Genomic DNA, 21,095 nt, shown 5'->3' on the forward strand with positions numbered 1-21,095 from the left:
CCAGGGAAGTGGTCGAGTCGCCATCCCTGAAAATATTTATAAAACCTGGTGTGCTTAGGTACATGGTTTAGCGGAGGACTTGAAGATCTAAAGGGTCTTTTCCAATCTAAATGATTCTATGGAAGCCATATACACCTGCATGAGGCATAACAGTATTTCAGAGGCTGCCTCTACTGCACAGAGCTGTTCCAGGCATGGGAATGACCAGATGGGAAGAGTTTGATCCTTTGGACCCACTGAGCTTTGCTCAATACTGAGCATGCAGAAAAGCTTATTTCTTTGCTGCCAGCCATCCTGCACCTGAAGGATGGAGATGCCACCCAGAAAGGTCCACAGGAAAGAAAAAGTGTACCGCTTTATAGGCAGATGGCCTAAGCCTGGGACTGGGTCTAGGCTGAGCATATGGTCCCCATTACATACGTAAGGACCAGATACTACCTACAGGGAGAAAGGTGACTTAAGCCAGACTAAGAATACTTCAACGCCACTGAGTGATTTTGTGCCCCGTGGAGGCAGAGTTCATTTTAGGCAATTATCTCATGTGCTCCCTACCAACTGCTCTCCTCAATGATGATGGGCTACAGTCCATATGAATAAAGACAATGAAAGTGATCTGGACACTGGAATGATTCCAGGAATAAATTCCCACCTCCTCAAACCTGGAACAATCTAGCAAAGAAGGGTATCATACTGCACATATGGCATGCCAGGAGGGGAGAGCTGGAGTCAATCTACTTTATCACCTACACAAGATAAAAGAAAAGGAGCAGAAAGAAGCTTGTTAGAAACACACAAAAGAACAATTCACATTGTTTAGGATAACCTATTGGGCAGTGCAGGTATGAGGTAAGCAGCGTCTTTGCACCCCCTCTTTCCCCTAAAAAGAACTATCATCTTTGGACAGTAAGGAAAGTTACCAGTTCCTTCAAGCATAGACTGAAATAGAGATACAAGTCTAATTCTTAAGAGGAGTTTTGTTTCTGTTGCTAATAGACACTAAATTACATTGCTTCTCTAATCAGATCAGAATTCTTAACATCAGACAAGGTTCCAGATCCCTATAGCTCTTTTTGCCTCTACCAGGCTTTAAGAAAGTTACAACACCTCTGGCTCTGCCTGAGCACGTATGTGCAAGCGAAAACAGGAGGAGATGGTACATCTAAAACTGGAAGATGCGTGACAAAAGACACATTAACTTGCTTTGCAGCAAATTGGCCAATTTCCTTTTCCACTATGTCTGAACCCCTTAATGCCAGGAGAACAGCAAGAGCACACAGAGATCATACCAGGCTTAGATGCAGGAGGAAATCAATGTCCATGTTCTGTCCTGGCCAGCCATGGGGAGCCACGAAAGGTGATGCGGCAGCCAGCGGGTGAGTGTCCGCAGGGCTCTGGAATCGGAACTCGCCTTGGCCCAGAGCTCACTTCCACCAGCTGCTCTGCAATCATGGGACATCTTGCTCAGATTTACTTTCCTGAGCCACTCTGTGCTCTTACATGCCCAGACTTCTGAGTATAATTCTCACCATCATTCTCTTCTACTTATATATATCAACTCCCATTCCTAGAGCCCTGCAATCGTGGGAGAAACACAGCTCCAGATCTGAGCTTTATCTAAATTTAATCTGTTCTGAAGAGGGGTCCTAGCAAGCACTACAAGTTTGTTTTACTGATTTCCCATTGCATTTCCAGGTTTACACAAAGATGCCTCAGTGGAAACAGTAATCTAGTACTCTTAAGCCTTGACATATAAAATTCAGTGCTTCATAATTCATGTGTCTTTTTCCCAGAAACCCCCATCTCTGCATTTTTCTTTAAAAAACCCTAACATGGAAAAGGAATACATTTAATCGGATCATGCCTAGTTCTGTGAGTTTGGTACTAAGTCTTAAGGGAGAATAGCTTGTTCATTTTTTTGCTTAGTGTAAGTTACATTAAATATGCTGGACCTGTGCAGGTTTCTGCTAAGATGCCTCTGTAAAACTGAAATTCACTTCTCTTTTGAATGGCTGGAAATGTTCATGAAGTGTAAATCATCTCCCTTCATCCCTGACCCCACAAACCCCATACATTATATAAACATACACATATTAAAATTATACATAACTTAAAGTAAGTGGCAACTGCCTTTGAGACACTGGGCAGGTAAATTATAGACTCAAAGACTGAGGAAAAAATCTGGGTACCATTAGTTATATGGTGCAATAAACATCAAAACCAGAATAAATTAAAACTGAGGTAATTTTAAAAACTGGATACTGTCCAATTTCTCTGCAAGAAAATCAAATAGAACAAGGGCACTGGAACAGTGTCCCAGTGAGAACTGAAATCAGAAGAGGTATGGACACAGAATCTGCATTTAGTTTATTATTTTGTTGGCACTTATCCTGTCAATGTAACTTGGCTTTCTGCCTTTTCATATCAGAACAGCACAACTTTACAACCCTACTGCTTTGCCCTGTCTCCAGGGATCCCTTGCAAACATTTACACCCTCCTGAAATCCAAAAGAACATAGAAACTTAGGGCATGCAGACTCTAGAGGTGACAAAGGTAACAAAAAAGAAAAATGCAAAGCTTTGGTAGCACTGATCATGTCTTTTGCTGAAGTCTTTAACATTTCCAAGCAAATGCAGAAACTAACTGAATAGATTCAATGTGTAATATGCAATCTTGTGCATACCCCATGTTGAGTGCAGGGTCCTGAAGCAAATGGGATGGATGGCATTTACACCAGGGCACTCTGCCCAGCCCTCCTGTGATGCCCACTGCAGCCACTGAGCTACAAGGGCTTAACTGGACCTTGAGCACTGAACACTGTTTTGAATTCCTCTGTCCTCACAGGATTTGCTTGATACTTAACCCTGCACACTTGTATTAATTTTGCTGATTTTTGTGCTTGAGTTGCTGGGGGAATTACTGAGCGTAAGGTCAAAGCTGTTTCACATTTTGCAGTATAAGGCGCTTTATCCCTTTCCACCTTGCCCTTTAATACTGCCATGGGGCAGAAGGCAGGGATGGGGATAAGGATTAACTTTATTTAATGTGATATTTAATGTATGAAAAGGTCCCAAACCTTCTTTTTATAGACAGTTCTGCAAAACAGACCAAAGGACTTTTAAAATAAAAAAGTCAGGCTTTGTTAAAAATATAAAATAGAATAGTTAGCATTTGAGCAACAGAAAAAAAATTTAAAAGACCACTGTAAATGGAAAAGAAATGAAGATGGGTTAAAAGCAATGTTGCCTTCACCCATGGTCTCCTGAGAAGCATGTCCTTGTCCTCAAACTTTATTCCTGCCATCAGTCACTTTCTGCAGTAAACAGTGCCCACTTTGTAAGGAGTCTTTAAGGAACATGGTCTTTAGGAAGTTTTCTCTGTTCCCTGAGATGCTACTCTCAGTTCCTTGCAGTGCTTCTCCTGCATCCCATACTCAGTGTCTCCCAAAGCCCCTCCCCTTGCTCCTTCTCAGCTGGTGTCCAGGGAATGTGTGATTTCTCTCCCATGCTCAAGGGTTTCCCCTGATTCAACCACACCATTTACAGAAACATGAGTGAAATAGTTGAGACTAAACAGGTCAAACACACAGCCTGTCAAAAAGCATGATTGCAGACTGTTATCCTGAGAAATTAATGGAAAGTCTCAACTGGTTCATTCAAACAATTGTCAAAAGTCTGCTATGCAGCAGACAGCATTCAGGGGTGGGTTTTTCTGCAAGTAGAAATAGAGTGAAAATCCAAATAAATGTCATCCATGGGATCCAAACATACTATCATCTGATGCCTTCATTTTTAATGATGCTTATAGCATATGACAACTCTATTCCTGAATGAGCACTGCTTGGGCTTTGCCTCCATGACCTTCTCCTCTAGTTTAATAACTCTAAAACTTATGGCAGAAAAAGGTTGCGCTGCTGGCGACTAGCATGGAAACTTAAAAGCCCAATGTTGAGCCCTGCTACCAGATATCCTGGCCCAGAGTTGCTGAGGGACCCTGCTAACTAGCTCTGTCCAGCACATGGAGGTCACAGACTGTGATGGTCACAGCCAGTGCAACTTCATGGGACTCAAAACGCAACCTCACATTGAAACCTTTCTCTTCTTACAAGGCCAAAGAGGAGAGAGGAACAAGCCTTTGCTGTGTGTCTCACTATGCAAAAAGCATTAAATGAGGCAATAAAAAAAAAGCTGAGAAGCCTTTTCTGTGAAAATTATGCCATTTCTGCAATGAGATTGCTTTTACGAGCTGCATGGCACCTTTGATTCACAAAAGCATTTAAGCAGAGGCAAGGGTCCCGACTGAAGTGGTAAGAGAAACAAGAGAGAATGCTTAAATCTCAGCAGTATCTTTATTCCAAATTGCCAGGGGAGGAAAGAAGGACTGTGAAGCACAGTGCTAGGCTCAGGCTAGCAGGAAACCCTACTGTCTGGCTGGGCAAGAAAACCTGTTTACTTTAAGTATTATATTTTCTTCATGTTAGATCTGTATGTAATACTTTGGGTAGGTTAGCATACACAATCCAAAACCACTTTTCTCCTCATCTGCAGATTCAGTGAAGCTTATAAAGGATGTCATAAAAGTAATCTTAAATATTCATGCAGTGTTCATCAACCATGTGTCCCAGTAAACCTACAAGGACAAGTTTGGGCTTTTTAGGCTACTCCTCTTCAAAAACTGTACTCTTGCATGCAAGCATTCACCTCTGTGCTGCAATGACAGCATATGCTGCTGCTTGCAACATTAAACATCATTCAAAGGAATAATCTTCATGCTACTAATACAACAGCACACACACTGTTGAACACCTTATCCCTTCTCCTAGAGCATAGTGGAAAACAGACCTCTGTTATTCTCTTCCCTGAAGCACCTTTTCAAACAGCATCGTTTTAACACCATCTCCCCTTTTGTGCATCTCATCCAAAAAACACCCTGCAAAGATATTCCCTGACTCCTAACAAGACTTATTTTGTCAAGTCTTCATTTTCTGCTGAGAGCTGGGAATGTCAACATTGTCCTGCATCTTATCTCTCGTGCCTCGCTGTAAGGAGAAAAGTATCTCCCTTGTGGACAGAAATACATATTCTCAGCCTGACAGCAACAGATATCACTGTGCTGCATTGAGTAAATTACATCAACTTCAACTAGACAAGAGATGTATCCTGAAATACAAAAAAAGGCAGCCACATCTTTAGACTTTTTCAAAAAACATTTTCCTTAGATCACAGTAGGAACACACAGAAAGGAGACAGAAAATTCAACAGGATGTCAACTAGGAGCAATGATTTGGATCTTCTGTTTTGCATTGGACGTGCTGTCCAAAAACTACTTCAGCCCAGAGTTTCACAGTCTTATATGTCTGGGGTTTAAAATTTTCATTTCATTTTGACATATCTTTACCATTTTGCTTCTGATTTCTTTTCCACCAGGTCTGGTCATCCTCTGTGGCCCGATCTGAAGCACTAAGTCTGTCTCATGATATCAGAAGGCTCTGTTAATCAATAAGATGCCAAGGGGAAGGAAAGAGCCCCCACACTGTAATACATGGAAGTGTTTTACTGAACTGTCCGTGCACAAAATACAGAACAAAACCACCCAGCAACATGTTTCATATACTCTACGAAACTATAGGATACCTCTTCAACTATACTAAAGTCAATTCTTCTCAATTTGTACTCTTAATATCAGATAATTCTTGTTCTTCATAAAGATCATAAAATCAGTAACTTATCAGAAAAAACTCCAATTATTACAAAAAAGAAACATTTTAAATTCAGAGAAACCACAACCAGCCAGATTTCAGAAACAGCTGACTATCTCTTTGGTCTCAGCCTCTGTTTTTCTACCCTCCTCAGCCTTGTGTAATAAGATTTAAAGTGCATTTGGTATCAACTGCTCCATCGAGTCTTATCTGCAGATGAAAATCTGCTCTTGAGACAGATATTACCAATGTTTAATTCACTATTGAGGAAAAGCATCCAGGTATTTTGTGACTGTTCAAAAGTGTGTGGATAAAGCCTCTCATTTCCAACAGCTCATGTTAAAAACAGTAACTGCACCATTTTCTCTACATCTTCAAAAATACTTGTCTTATAAAGAAAAGAAAATAATGTTCTTTCTCTCCTCACTAGCCCCATACCAGGACAAGAATAGAGAAAAAAAATTTTGAAAGAGTGTTTACACATTCAGTCAAAATTAATAAGCAGCCTTCATATGATAAGGAACATTAATGTCAAGGGCTATTCTGTCTAAATATTCTTGTTCTAATAAAATCACACTTGATTTAATAAGCATTGCTTTAATACAAGGGACAGCGAGGGGTCAGCCAAACACACTCCTAAGCAAAGTATAAATGGTCTGGATAAATGAGATTAATGTTTACTCTTAAAGCAAGCAAAGGAACTAAGACACCGTCACAGTCCAATTTGAGTCAATCTTTCATCAAATACAAAGAAGTTCAACTCAGGCCCAGGACATTTTTTAGCACTTCAATAAGTTTTCTGATTATTTAAAAAGATGGTACTTCAGGGTTTTCAGCCTAGTTACACTGGCAGCTGTTCCAATGACCAGAAGCTTCAATTAATCTGTTTTCTTAATTACCCCAGCCCTTTCCAACACAGCATACTGGGGCTGTCACTCATCCCTACCACATTTTTGAAATGGATGTAGGCAAAAAAGAAAAGGGAATAATTAAAATTAATGTAAAATATCATAATGCAAGAAATAAAAAACCACATGCTTCCCTTTTTTTATTCCTGCTCTAATACAGAATTTGAAATTTGCCTGATTGCTTTGTTTTACACCCTCATCACTGATGACTCTGGGCCTCAACAGAGCTGGCAATAATGCCATGAATTAGCAGTCTGTGCCTGTACCAAACTGGAGCTGAGAGCTGGGGTGTAGAGACATAAAATAAAGCTGTTCTGGGATATTTTCAATGACACAGTATTGTGGCAGCAAGGAAAACTTCTGTGAAATCTAGCAGACTGACTTACTAAGGAAATATTTTTGGGGACAAATTGTAATTCTCCTTTTGCAAACTCTAGCACTGCCAGTCCAAGTCTCTAGGACCTGCGATGAGGTGTTTGTGTGTCTGTGGCTATGTGAACTGTTCCCAAACCACAGGACACAAACAGGAATCAGGATGACCATCTTTTCCTCTCGAGAAAACTGAATATTGCCTGAACTGCTCCTAACCATCTGCCTCTGCACAGGGCCTGATATGGAGTCAAAAGCTATTTGCAGTCACTGCTGCTACCACTGCCACATGGTGCCCCATAATCTCCGCTTTTGGTATCTCAGCAAGCTCAGTATGCAAAAGCCCAGGCTAAATTGTTAGTACAGTGAGATGCAATAAGAGGATATTGACGATTATGAAAGAATATTTCAGCAGCAGCTCCTGACCCTTGAAAGGCAGAACTGGGTTTGAGGAGAAGGTTGCTTGGGTTGACAGGGATGAACAGCAGGATGGAGACAGCTGCTGCACACTGAAGTAGCTGCCCAGGCAAATGTGATACAGAAAAATGAGCGTGTGATGAGGCATAGACAAGGTCTGAATAGGATAAGTCCCAGAATTTACAGATAAACCAGCTGATTCCTCTGCTGCTCTGAAAGGAGTCTTTGTTCCTTTTCCAGCATCAGAAGAAGTCAGTAGCTGTATAAAATAGGATGTCAGTGTCCTCTGGAAGCTTACTTGCCCAGATTCTTACTCATCTATGATTAACCAGTTTAGCAGTAGCAAGACACTGCCTGTACTCTGCAAAAAGGGGTTTACAAGACAATTAATTGTGAATTATCATCCAGTGATCCTAAGCAGACCTAACCCAGCCCACTGCCTACTTTAAGAGAGGAGTCTTATACTCTCTTGGTTTGCCAACAAGGACATTGCACCAAGATCAATAGCAAAGACTGCACTCTTCACAACACAAATCAATCTTTTATAGTCCTTGGCCCCAAGACTACAAAATTTGCAGATTTGCAACTCCCTTCCCATAACTGCAAGCAAACCTGAGAGTGTGTAGCTATAATATCTGAAAAACTACTCTTTGTAGTAGTTCTATTGTGCAAATTCCACATCTGCATGAAAAAACAAACCAAAATAGTACCATTACCCCACTCCCATCAGAACTGCTGTGGGAAAATGTCCAAGAGCATATACTTACAGTGCAACTGAATGTATAATGTCAGGTAATAACCTCTCCAATTGTGAGTTATTTATATGTAAAGTTGCCACAGTAAAGCACCACATTATTTCTGCTCTATTTCAGCACTCACCAGCTAATGCAGAGGTGACAGCATCAGAACAAGCATCTGAAGAGAGCAGGACTGAGGGAAGAAAAGTTCGTATCACTTGGTGCTTTGAGAAAAGCCCTTGCCTCAGCCAAAACACAAGTGAACCAGGGTTGAATTATGACTCTGTGTACAAGTTCTTTGAAATTAAATGGTTCTGCCACAAATATTTGGTTGGTCAGATGATCACAGGCTTTGAAAGGACATTGTTATATGAGAACATAACAGCCCATCGATTCTAGGAAAAGGAGAGGTATTATAGGGTAAAACAGAAAGAATAATGCAAACCCTGTGGGCTGAAAGTTTTCAGGGAACACTGAGTTACAACTTAGTCATATTCATGTCCTTTGGAAACATTCCATTCAACTAGGAAATCTCTCTAAGCAGTACCTGTTACCACTGATAAGGGGGAATGTATTCACTACCCTTTAAATAAAAAAGGCCATTTGTTTTACCCTTCTCGAATGCTTTTCCTATATTGCCATTACAATGAGAAAGCACAACAGCTTTCCTACTGTAAAGCTGCTCACTATTGTCATTATCTTTTCAAGGGAAGAGAGAACAGATACAAAAATACAGTGAACGCACAGTAAACTCCATTTCAGGCATCTATAGAGTTTTTAGGCAGATTCTGATAGGAGATAACATTAAATGGGAGTGCTTCACAAAAGGTAATGTAACAGAGTAAATATAGGAACCGTTTATTATCAAATCTGCTTTTTCTCTCTCCTATGAAAGAAATACTGCATTGTCTCCTCTTCCAAATGAAACTGCCACCACAGAATTCCCCTTCTTGAAAGGATTTTTCCCCATCAAGCTTTTCTGATGGGTGTCCTTGAAATGTTGCAGAGACAAACAACTGCAGCACTAAAATGATCACTTGGCAGCTTGCTGATGTTTGCTGAATCTCTGAGCCAGCTCCTGCTTTGTGTTCTTCTCCCTCTTACAGTGATCCCATATAGCATAGGTATCTCAGAGACTGACATGAAACTGCAGTTCCAAGGGTTTGTTCTTTCTCTCAAGAGAAAGAGGGGTATTTGCTTGAAATAAACTTAAATACTCCACCCAGCCCAACTCCACTGCAGTTCAGGTGTGAAAACAAGAGCCCTTGCATAGCAGAAGGTTAGGAAACTCCACCTTTATTTCATACTAGGGTGAAGTCTAGGATTCAGATGTTCCAGAAATCTGGAACTCTCCTCTTTCACTTGCACTGCACAAGCTCTGACAGTGTAAACTGGGAAAGGCGAATCATCTGTACTCCTTAAAGAAGAACAAAGCCTTTGCTTCATTTCCTTCACAGTAGCTATGGTTAGGCCTTATAGAAAACTGATGCACTCTTAATTGCTTACAGGTATTTATCAAGAAATTGTTTTGCCCCTGAAAAGATGTTAATCTGCTTATGCTATTTAACTGCTCCCTCAATTTACACCGAGCTCACAACAACAGCAACAAATCTCCTTGACTCTTTGCAATTCAACTGTAAGCAATAACTGACCAAGACAAAATAGCAGTGGAAAATCTGTCTATCAAACATCATCAACTTATCTACTTGCCTGGTTCTATCCTCCCACTGCACAACAGAAAATACAACTTCACTCTTCAGAACCAGCCAGTCACCATGGCATACACTAGTCCTTACCAGGTACTCCTAGACCTACCAAATACATAGGCAGCAAAGAGAATGGGGAGCCCACATCAGTGTCTTGCTGTGTTTTCACCAGTGGAGCTTTCAGGACCATCACGCCCATGTCTTTCTGTTTCCACTGTCAAAGAGGCAATGCAGACACTAAAACAGAAATGGTCCTGAGGCATGTTCTGAATACATGACAGTGTATGTGGCACAATATACAAGTTTTACTTGCCCTTGTTAAGGATGACATACGTAACTTGGTGTGGATATAAACTTTAGCCAATAAAAGTTGTGGCCATAAACTTTTGCTAATAAAATCCTTCTATGCTATATTGTCAAATATTTTCTCTAATTATATAGAAATACAGTAATATGATGAGCAGGTAGAATCAGACATTAGGCTAGGCCAGTGTGAGATGTTTCTAACTGTGGTACATCACAAGATATAAACCTGTCCAAATCTGACTGGCAGTAATTTAGGAAGGCTTAAAACTTATCATGGCCAATAAATCTATGATTATCACAGAGGAGTTATTGCCTGCTGTGTAATTAGTTTGCTCTCACGGAGCTAGCCCATGGCTTATAGGCATTTTGCAGTGTTGTAAAACACCCTGGAGAAGGATAACTAGTGCAGATGGAAAAGCACTCTCCATTGCAACACATGGGCTGGGAGAGCTCCCTCAGCCCTCTGTGCCTAATGCCTTCAGAGCTGAAGAACCTGGTTTGCATCCTGCTGCCTCCACTTGATGTTTTATGTGCACAGCTGGCTAATGACCATGTTGTATTATGTATAAAACCATTTACTGTGATATGCTCACACTGTTAATATGCTGTAGAGTATTTTTGCTTTGTTTAAGGGGCAACTCTGGGAAACATTAATGCTGGATGGTACAAAAACAAGGGTAATTCCAGTCCAGACTGCAAGAAGAAATCCACAAAATGGCCAAACATTTCCATCTGCTCAGTGAACAAAGAGTCTTTCATGCCTCAATTTATGCCTTCTGCTGTCATCAGTGAGTAAGGAATCTTCCTGGCATTTTTAAGGGGCCATGTTGCAGAATGCTGCTTAGCAGCGCCTCCCTTTGGTGGCCTCCATGTTCCTTGTCCTACAGTCTATGCATGAGGTTTCCAGGCTGTTTGGACTTGCTCTAGCCCCTTTGCAACTCACCCCAGAGAAGGTGCTGCTCTGCTGCACCAAAAGAAAGCAGTGGTCAGAAGGTTTGAATTAGGTTTTGAGAGCTTGATTCTAACCATTTCACTCTCTTCTCAGATCAACAACTTATCACACACTTCTTGAAAGTGTAAAACAGCAAGAAAACCTTTGCTTCTGTCTGTCCCATACAATTTATCTGGAATTTCATTGTCCTAAGAGGATGACTGCTCCGGATAAAAGCAATTATTTACAGAATATAATGTAGGCCGGTTACCTTCTCACTACAACTTCTAATTAAATCCAGTTTTTTTCCCACTTATTTTACTGGATTTGTACTTTCACTGACGCATCTCTAGAGTGCCTTGAAGAGCTTGTTAGAGACTTGAAAGTATTGAAAAGTTCCACAAAGGCACCTTAGAGAAGGGTTCTAGTGACCTTAGTCCTTCAGATTTAAAAAGAAAGTTGCTACTGAAGACACATGGGTCTGCCAGCATACAAAGGCAACACAGTTTTCTTGCTCACACTTAACTTCTGGGTGGGAGTTCCAAGCCATTGCACTGTTAAGATCAAGCAACACAAAACGAACTGCATTTAGTAAAATTTCCTGGCTATTTCCTTGCCTTCCCCTTATCCATATTCTTTCTCAGCAGGATTTTTTTCCAGGACAACAGGAGTGATGGAGGAGCTCTAGCTCCCTGGAGTGGCCAATCTGCTACACCACTGATATCAGAAAGATGACTCAGCCCACCTCACTGTTTGTTTTCTGTGTCCAGAGGGCTCCTGAGCTTTGCCTCAACTGCTGCTGAGGGATACTGGAACTCGCACTACAATATGGAAACACACTGCACTGGGTGATTAACATCAAGGCTTAGTTTATGTGAAATGTTTAAGCCCTTTATTCACATTTTAATGATCAAGAGATGCCCAGGTACACCTACCAGCCTTCTCACCTGCTGCTATCCTGCATCCACATTGCCTCTGCAGAACTGACAAGGTCAATAATTGACTGTAATAATCACAGAATTTTAAAGGTTGGAACAGACCTTAAACATTCAGTCGCATCCCCCCTGCCATGGGCAGGAATACTTCCCACTAGACCAGGTTGCTAAATGCCTCATCCAACCTGGACTTGAACACTGCCAAGGATGGGGCATCCAAAACCTCTCTGGGCAACCTGTTCCAGTGCCTCACCACCCTTACCTAGCCTAAATTTCTCCTCTTTCAGTTTGAGCCCATTACTCTTTGTCTTATCACTACAGTTCCTAACAAAGGATCCCTCTCCAGCTTCCTTGCAGGTCCCCTTCGGATACTGGAACATTGCTGTGAGGTCTACACTCAACTTTCTCTTCTCCAAGAAGAGTCCAAACTTCCTCAGCCTGAGCATTTCAATGTGCTGCACATGAAGGCCATTCAACAGTTTCAGCTCATTCAGAAGGGAGCCACCTGTGAATGCTTGTGCAGAGACAGATTAGATAGATAGACAGATGCACACATACACACACACCTTCAGATCCCTGGATTTGTGCTGCCTTCCAGATAATTATGTTCTGCTTGGATTTATTTGTTCAATATTTTTTCTATTGGCTTGGGCTGCTGATAGATCCACTTTGTTCTTGAAAAAGATAAAGGTAATACTCTATATAGTTCTGCAGAAGCAGGAGTGGGTTTACAGACTTGAGTCTTAGAGAATGCAGTGGGAGATACAGCACCCTGCAGCCTGAATCACTGGTTTACAGGTCTGCCACAAAGACGACTTTCTCAGGAAGCTGCGAACAGAGAACGAATGTCTGGCTTGTGTTAATCCTTATCAGGAGAAGACAGGCTTAAATGAGTTTGTTTACAACAGTGTTCAAGTTTGCTAAAGTATTTTAATAAGTAGGTAAAAAGAAGAGGCTGTCAAAAATCTAGTTTTCCTTTGATGGAGGAGGAGGAGAAAATCCAAATTAAAATAGGCATGTTTTTATACACAGTATATAACAGAATGTGAAGAGTTGTGATATTTTTCTATGAATAACATTCAGAGAAGCAGGCTACACTTTATGACGTTACTCTGCCTCTGAGGGTAGCGGAATCAAGTGGAAGCTTGTTATAATTTTTTTTTTTTGGTGGTGCGTGCAGTTTTTCCATGGAGTTTCCTCACTGACTGATCTTAACCTGTGTAAGAATCACTATGAAGTTGCACCCATAATCAGGACACAAACAGCGTTAACAGACAAAAGAAGTTAACAGACAACAGGTAAGATCTAGAGGGTGGATACAGTATTTGTTTTTGATGTATATTTTGTATCTCATTATACACAGTGCACACTTACATGGACTTTTAGGCTGTGACAATTCATCCCTAAAGAAATGAAGATCAATGCTTCAGTTAAAAGTAAACCCTATTAATAGATTTTTGAGGAGAATTTAAAGCTATTTATCTTTGCAATATTTTATTGATGGAAGCATTCTTGTGATGCAGTTGAATTTCTTGGCTCTATATTTTACTGTCTCACCTATGTGAAAGTGGACATTGCTTGTACATTGATTAATGAGTGGAAAGCTTCTCCAGTTACACTGCTGTGTAACCAAGCACTTCTCCTTACTCCCTCTACTGATGATCCCCAAAGGTCCCCTCAGGAATTCACAAACTGTGCTGCTACACTGACATTGCCCTCACTAGGCTCCTTCCTCTCTCTTCCATCAGTCCTTAAGAAATGTCAGCTGTAAGGGTCTATACAGAAGCTAGAATTCAGACAAGCTCTGACTTCTACTGCACATCCTACCAAAGCAAAAGCTTTTCTAGAAACAATGTGGATGCTCTACTAGGTGCTAGAATAAGCAACTGACAAAACACAGAACTGTTCATTCCAGTTATATATTCCAATATACAATATTCCAGTATTTTGAGCTTTTCCCCTTATGTTAAACACTAACATAAAGACAATCGACATAAAATTTATGGGGCAGTTACCAGCCATTTGGTTTTCTATGTACATACTGTGGATTCAGAATGGTTTTGACAACAATGGCTGTTACTGCTTGAGAGACACCACAAGTACCAGGATTATGACACTCGGTAATGTCCAACGCCGATTATTGCACAAGTGAGACAGCTTTTCTACCACACATGAAATATTTTATACAGCCACAGCTGGAAAAGTTACTTTATATTCTGCTATAAATACGAAGAAAATATCACTTGGAGAATCTTCTAAGATAAAGATGCATGAGCTGAAGCAAGCATTTTGAAAGAGCCAGCTGTAAATAGAGGTTGTAATTTACCTGGCTGGTACGCAAACACTCAAACTTCCTTCAATCTATTTGCAAGAGCAGATTAGAACTAAAGGAAGGGCAGAGAGTCTATGTTATGGCAGACATTGTTCTATGAGTCCCTGAAGACACCTTCATCTCATATGAGCTGTATTATTTTGTTGTACTTAACATGATACTGCACTGAAGAGTTTTCTCAAGTGAAGAACATTTGTAATTTAGGATGCTCCATAAGTAGAACTTTGTGCAAACAAGGAACTAGGTCAGGTCATCAGATTCAGACTGAATGACATGCTCAATGCACTGTTTGTCCTATTCTTCTCAAATTAAATATTTATTTAACTGAAGGATGATAGGGATTTGCTTTTCTTTGATCTTATTTGGAACACAGTGAATGCATATAGTGAAGACACAATGACAGGATGCCAGAGTAAATTATTATATCCTGAAACATTAAAATGTGCCCGAAAATTTGAGTTTTCCAAGGCAATTAGATCTTACCCTCTCCTCTGCATATTTTATTTACATAGTATAGCTACCATTTATTTTCAGCAAAACATTCCGTGCCAACATAAAGCCAGCTATAGTGCAAATGTGTGTGTACATATACGTATGTGCAGTGTACCTCCACTCCAGACAAATTCAATTGTGTTGAGATCCACTGCAGCTGGAATACAAGCAAAGTAATAAGAAGCCTGATCCGATACCTACCAGCTATACTACATTTTTTCTGCAAAGTATTTAACACTCGCAGCCCAACAGGCAGATGTTCAAAGTTAACTCTTGAACTACAGTCCTGAGCAGGTGATGAGGTGATTTTATGGTGGTTTATCTTCAGTACACCATTTAATTGAGTTTAATGTGGCTGTGGACTACTATTTCAATACAGATGAACTTAAATGACTGAAGTTCATCTAATGTTTGACTTCCCTATATTGAGAACCAGGAGTGTGAACCACCAGACACCAAGTTAAATTTACAATAATTTCAGCAGGAATTGAATAAAAAGGTTTGGGATAGGAAGTTCAGGTATAAATTCTGATACAGTCTTTTGACCCACACCCTGTTTACAAACTGTTGGCAGCTCCCCTTCTCCCTCAGTGACCCAGAAAATTAGAAAAACAGGTCACACTTACAGAAATGTTGGAGGAACTAATTGTTTAGAAAAGAGATGACTCATGGGGAGGACAATCACAATCTATAAATATCTTCAAGGCAATAACATAAATGTATAAATGAAAGATGGGAATTGTTCTGCCTCAGAAGTTGGTAGGTAAGTTGGCAAAGTAAGGAAAAGAATAACTGGTAAGTGAATAGCACCTCCAGGGATGTTGGCTAGGAACAATTACTGAAAATATTCAAGAACTGGTAAAATCAATACTAGTGCATAAGATGCATTGAGAAGACCTGCACAAACCCTGGAGCTTGACTAGATGCTTCCAATTTCTGGTGCTGTCTTTGCTCTCCATGGCATTATGGTAAGCCCTAGAGAGAGAAAAGATTACACTCACCAAGGTAAATGTGGCTGCTTAAATTACAATTATGTGCAAGCAAGCATTTCATTGACTCAGCAGCTGACATCTCCTTACTATCAGTGATAGCTTTTATGACATGCTAATGTAGAAGGTACTACACACACCACTGATACAAATTCATAGTTGCTAATTATACCATTAATAACCCTAAACCTATCTGCTGCTAATCTTATTGATATAAATAGTATGATTAATTCCACCAGGCGTCAGCAGTGATGTAGAGTGACACAGTGTACAGTCATCTCCCTGAATGACTCATTAGGCTCACAGAGAAGGACCTCCTTCCACAGCCACACCTGGCCTGCCACGGGCATTAATAGCTCAGATGTCTTCACTTCCCATCAAATAAGTGCTGAAGTGCAGTGACATATTTTTATTAAATTTGAAAAACAAACCAAAAAGCCCTCCAGCACATCAGAGCTAGGACTGCAATTCCAGACAACAACAAGTTGCCTGTTGCACTTCAGGTTCCTCTGCAGTGCACATACACAGTGATGCACTGCAAAAAACCCCATGTTTCTATAGGAATTATAGCTAATTTTGTGACTTTATAGTTATTTGGTAGTTCTTCTCAACCTCCACATTCAGTTCATTGCCTCACATATTGTTTCTGTACACCCATAAACCTTAAACAACTGCATTACACTATCAGTCTTTATTTTTTACACTAGCTAGCACCAGAAAAATTTTCCTTTTGCCTCTATAGTCTTAAAACATTTGGCATTATTATAACATTTTCTGGCAGACATGAAACTAAAGCCATTAGCAAAGCCGAAGCAGCCAAAACTCTACATTTAAGGAACAAACTTGAGCCCCCCGGAGTGTGATATTTCCCAAGTACTTCCCATTTTTATGGCACCCCACACATGCAGAGCACAGATCCAAGCCTCACGCTTGCAGCTGGGAATGCTCAGCATTTATGCAAATCTGGCCTAGCACACATGGTGTACGAGGAACAAAACAGAATATCAGCACCTAATTCAAGACTCTGGCATAGTGCATGAGCAGAGAGAGGGTGAGCTAAGACTGCAAAGACAATGAATCAAAATTCCTATATTTACTACACAGGTGCATTTCACCCATCAACTTCTTATATGATTGCCACTTTCAAAAAAAAGTGAAGTAAGTGTATTTTCCTAGGCAATAATAATAATGTAAGAAACATCCTCACTAGATCCACAAAAACACTATCCTACAGTTTCCTACAATTCTTTAGAAACCCACAAACACTGGATGGCATGGTAAACACAAGAGGATGTGGGGAGCTGGCAAAACCTATATATCCCTCCTGTTCCTTGTATAAAGATTCTGGGATCAGTATGATCTAGCTCAGCCAGCCAGTGCTTCCAACTACACCTGTGACCATTCTATTTTACTGTAACATAATGAGCACATCAAAAAATTCTTAGCACAGAATTTTTTTTTTGCTCAGTGTTTACATTAAATCTGGCAGACTACATCTCTGCTCCATCACTGATTCCACCCATGTGTCATCATTGCATAAATGATGCTTACAGCTTTGGGTAAGTCAATTTGAGCAGCGATTAATTTTCCTATCTGTTAAACCTTTAAATATTTGATTTGCAAATGAGTTTGACTTTTCATTCCAACTATTTCCCCATTATTTCATCTATTTTTTTTAAAAGGTACATATATATCCTGGAAGATAGGCTTACCCAGCATCATAGAAGTGCAGTTTCACTTTATTGACTTATGTGTGTTGCTTTGTTTTTCTATCCTTTAATCTCTACATTTGTCACAGAAGAAACAGAGGACAACCAGTTAATCCTCACCTAAGCCAGCTGCTAAGGAGCTCTGCTCTAGGCATAGAGGAAAGGAGACAACTCTTTGAGCCTCACTTCTAGCTCAGCACAGGCTGTCTTCTTGGGCCAGTAACTTGCCCAGACTGCATAGGATCTTGAGTTCCTGCCAACCTAAATAAATGGTCACCATTCAGCATGACCTCGAGGAACACTGTGCACATGGGAACAACAAATACAGCCACACCTGCATCAGGAGAGACTCTCTGCAGGAAGAGTAACCACAAAAAAAAAAAACTTTTGCCAAAAACTTGTGAGAACAGCAAACTTATAAAAAGGGTAAGTTCAGCCCTAACAACACTCAGGGAAGCAATTCCTGGCCCTGTGTGAGCAGCACTGGAAAGAACATTTTAAGACTGGAGTGTGCAATTCTGACCTGTTGTCATCTCATTGCAGGGGTTCCATACTGTTGTCTCCTTATCACAAAAGTTTCATACCCTTCTTGGTGTTCCTCGTGGGCAGCTCCTCAGAGCACTGACTCTTTCTTCTTCACAAAGCAGCCAACTAACTCCAGTTCCCTTCTCAACCAGCCACCCCACTCTTTTATAGCACTCTTCTTCTCATTGGTTACAGCTGTGGCCTGTTAAAGTCAGGCCTGTTCCTAATCTTTGATAATTGGCCCAGCTGCAACTCCTTAGGGGTAAGATTTCTTTCTACACTATCTCTATTTTCTTATATTCTATCCCCCTACATGACCTATACATAACAATGTGGCTGTGGGCATCTTAAAATGCAAAGGAGGATCATAAAAGAGTCCCAGGAACGGGCAAAACCATCATGACAATGCAAGGACTAAGGAATTTTTGATAAATTTAGTGTACTAAAGAGTAAACCTGGAGTTGATATGAAAAACATGGAACACTTTTTTCATAGGAAAGAGATCAAATAATGTAGCCTTTCTAATCCTGCTGTCAATAGCATAGCAAGATCCACTGACTGAAAGGTAACATGAGACAGATTGAATCTCTAGGGAAAGTATAATTATCAAAACTGGTTACCAGAAGAGGTGATAGACTTACCTGGATCTAAAGACTTTAAAATATGTATTTCAACTGGATCTAAAGACTTTAAAATATGTATTTCAATACTGCTTCTAGAAGAGATTTTATGGTCGACCTAGCTAAGAAAGAATAAAGTCTAAGTGTTCCAGGAGAACCCTCCTGACCTTGACTCTCCCAAAAATGGACCAAATTTTCTCCACATCCTGATCTTGCATTTCTCTATTTGCAGCATGGGTAAAGTCAAAACTCAGTGTACAGCTTTGGATGCTCCGTGGAGGAAAGCAGGAAAGATTTTTCCATCACCTGCATGTTTGACCAGGCAGACTGAGAGTTTTCCTTGACTAATAGTTCTTGCTGGTCTGAGGCATCAGAGCAGCTGCAGCTGGAGTTGTGGGCACTGTATGAAGAGTCACTGTTGTGCTCTGCAGGAGAGTCCTTCTTCTCCTGTAGAGGAGTCCTCCAGAGGGCTGGCTGGGGAGCATTGCTTGGATGCCCAGAAGCATGCAGATCATTTGACGTGATCTTGAAACTTCCAAGGGGCTCAGGGGATATTTTTTTTTTGCCTATGTCCCTTGCACAATGCATAGCTTGCCTGTTAGAATCATGTGGACATATTTTAATTAATACAGTTCTCATCTCTGCTGCTCTCTGCCAGGAGCACAGTTTAATGTCCTGAGAAAAGCAACTCCTCAATCTGCCTGGACTTTAGACTTAATATAAGGAATTCTGATTGAGCATCTGAGTACAAGATGATTTACCATGATATTTATTGTCTCATTTTTTCTTTCATGCTCTTGATCACAAAAAAACACTCAATTTACTATACAGACAGCATAAAAACCAGACAACAGACTGGGCTGAATAGAACCACTGTTTCACAATTCAAGTTATCTACCTCCTTCTGGGTACCTTATTTGCTCTCTGTATTAGCAAAGTGGTTAGAAAGAGCAAAGAGCAGTTACTCAGATCTGATATACCAATCAAACAAGCCCAGGAAGTGTATCTGCCTCTGTGGGCTGCCAGTCCCTTTTCTCTCCTAAACCATACTCCCAGTCTATAGTCTGGAACCCTGTGACCTTTCTGGTCTATCTGCAGAATGGTTCACACTGTCTAGCTTTAGGCATTCAATAAAGTTGAGTCTTGTAATCCTGTATATCCACCGTGATTAACTCCTGCCTGCCCATATAAAATCACCTCACAATAATTACGCTCTGTGTGTGCACATGTGAGTATTTGTGATTGTGCCTACCCATGTCAATGAGCTTCAGGCTCTTGGCTATGGCATATTCATTCCCACCAAGCCAAACAATCAGCTCAAAGCTGTCACCGATGTGTTAAGTGCAGCCAAAAACAGGCAGTACCGATTAAAGGCCCTGTTTTTTTTGTCTTTCATTCAGGATTTCAGTGCCTCTTTCACACACACTTCCTAGAGCTGTCATGCTGTCGTGATGGGAGTTCTTGGGACTGGCAATGTTCAACATCTTTGTCAGCAACGTGGGATGTGGGATCAAGTCACCTTCAGCAAGGCTGCAGACAACACCAAGCTGGGAGGTGCAGTCAACATGCTGGAGAGAAGGGACACTATCCAGAGGGGCCTGGACAGGCTGGAGACATGGGCCCAAGAGAATCTTATGAAGATCAACAAAGCCAAGTGTAAGGTCCTGCACTTGGGTTAGGGAAATATCAAATACAAACACAGGCTGGGCAGAGAATGGATTGAGAGAAATCCTGAGGAGAATTAGGATGCTGGAGGATGAGAAGCTTAACATGATCCAGCAACATGCACTTGCAGCCCAGAAATCCAATTATACTCTGGACTGCATCAAGAGAAGCATGGCCAGCAGAGTGAGAGACGTGATTCTCCCCCTCAACTCCACTCTGGTGAGACCCTGCCTGCAGTGTTACATCCAACTCTGAAGCCCTCAGCACAGCAAAGACACGGACCTGCTCAAGTTGAGAAGAGCAGGTCTGTGGGTTGAGAGGAGAGACCTGAAGATGATCAGCCCCTCTCCTATGAGGACAGGCTGAGAGAGCTGGGGTTGTTCGGTGTGGGGACAAAAAGGCTCCAGGGAGACGTCAGAGCCCCTTTCAGTATGTACAGTAAGCCTACAAGAAAGCCCCATCTCTAGAAGTGTTCAAGGCTAGCTTGGATGGGGTGTGGTCTCCGAGTACCCTGGCCTAGTGGAAGGTTCCCCTGCCCAGGGCAGGGGGTTGGAACTGGAGGACTTTCAACCTCCCTTCCAACCAAAACCATTCTGGGATTCTATGATTATTCTGTGTCGTCATTTCCCTTGTGACTGACTGGCAACATTTCCCCTAAGATAATCAGCACCAGGAATGCTCTCGCTTGTGAAGACCCCAGAGAGCTGCCTTTGAAAAACTGACATTTCCAGAGCGTGGAAGAGCAGGCTGCACTCATC

General features: G+C 41.1%; 1 protein-coding gene across 11 annotated transcripts in view; it reads right to left on the reverse strand.

The window, feature by feature from the left end:
* The window catches only part of TSPAN4 (tetraspanin 4), a 416,627-nt gene that overhangs the window by 95,287 nt on the left and 300,245 nt on the right, over nucleotides 1-21,095 (reverse strand). Inside the window, exon 1 of one of the 11 annotated variants that reach the window (XM_030950224.1) lies at nucleotides 15,737-15,775. The exons of the other annotated variants lie outside the window; for them this stretch is intronic. The gene's annotated coding sequence lies outside the window, so the exon portion shown is untranslated. Of the gene's footprint in view, nucleotides 1-15,736; nucleotides 15,776-21,095 lie in introns of those variants that run through there. 11 annotated transcript variants of the gene reach the window in all.

Source organism: Camarhynchus parvulus, chromosome 5 (assembly GCF_901933205.1).
Source record: "Camarhynchus parvulus chromosome 5, STF_HiC, whole genome shotgun sequence".
Lineage (NCBI taxonomy): Eukaryota > Metazoa > Chordata > Aves > Passeriformes > Thraupidae > Camarhynchus > Camarhynchus parvulus.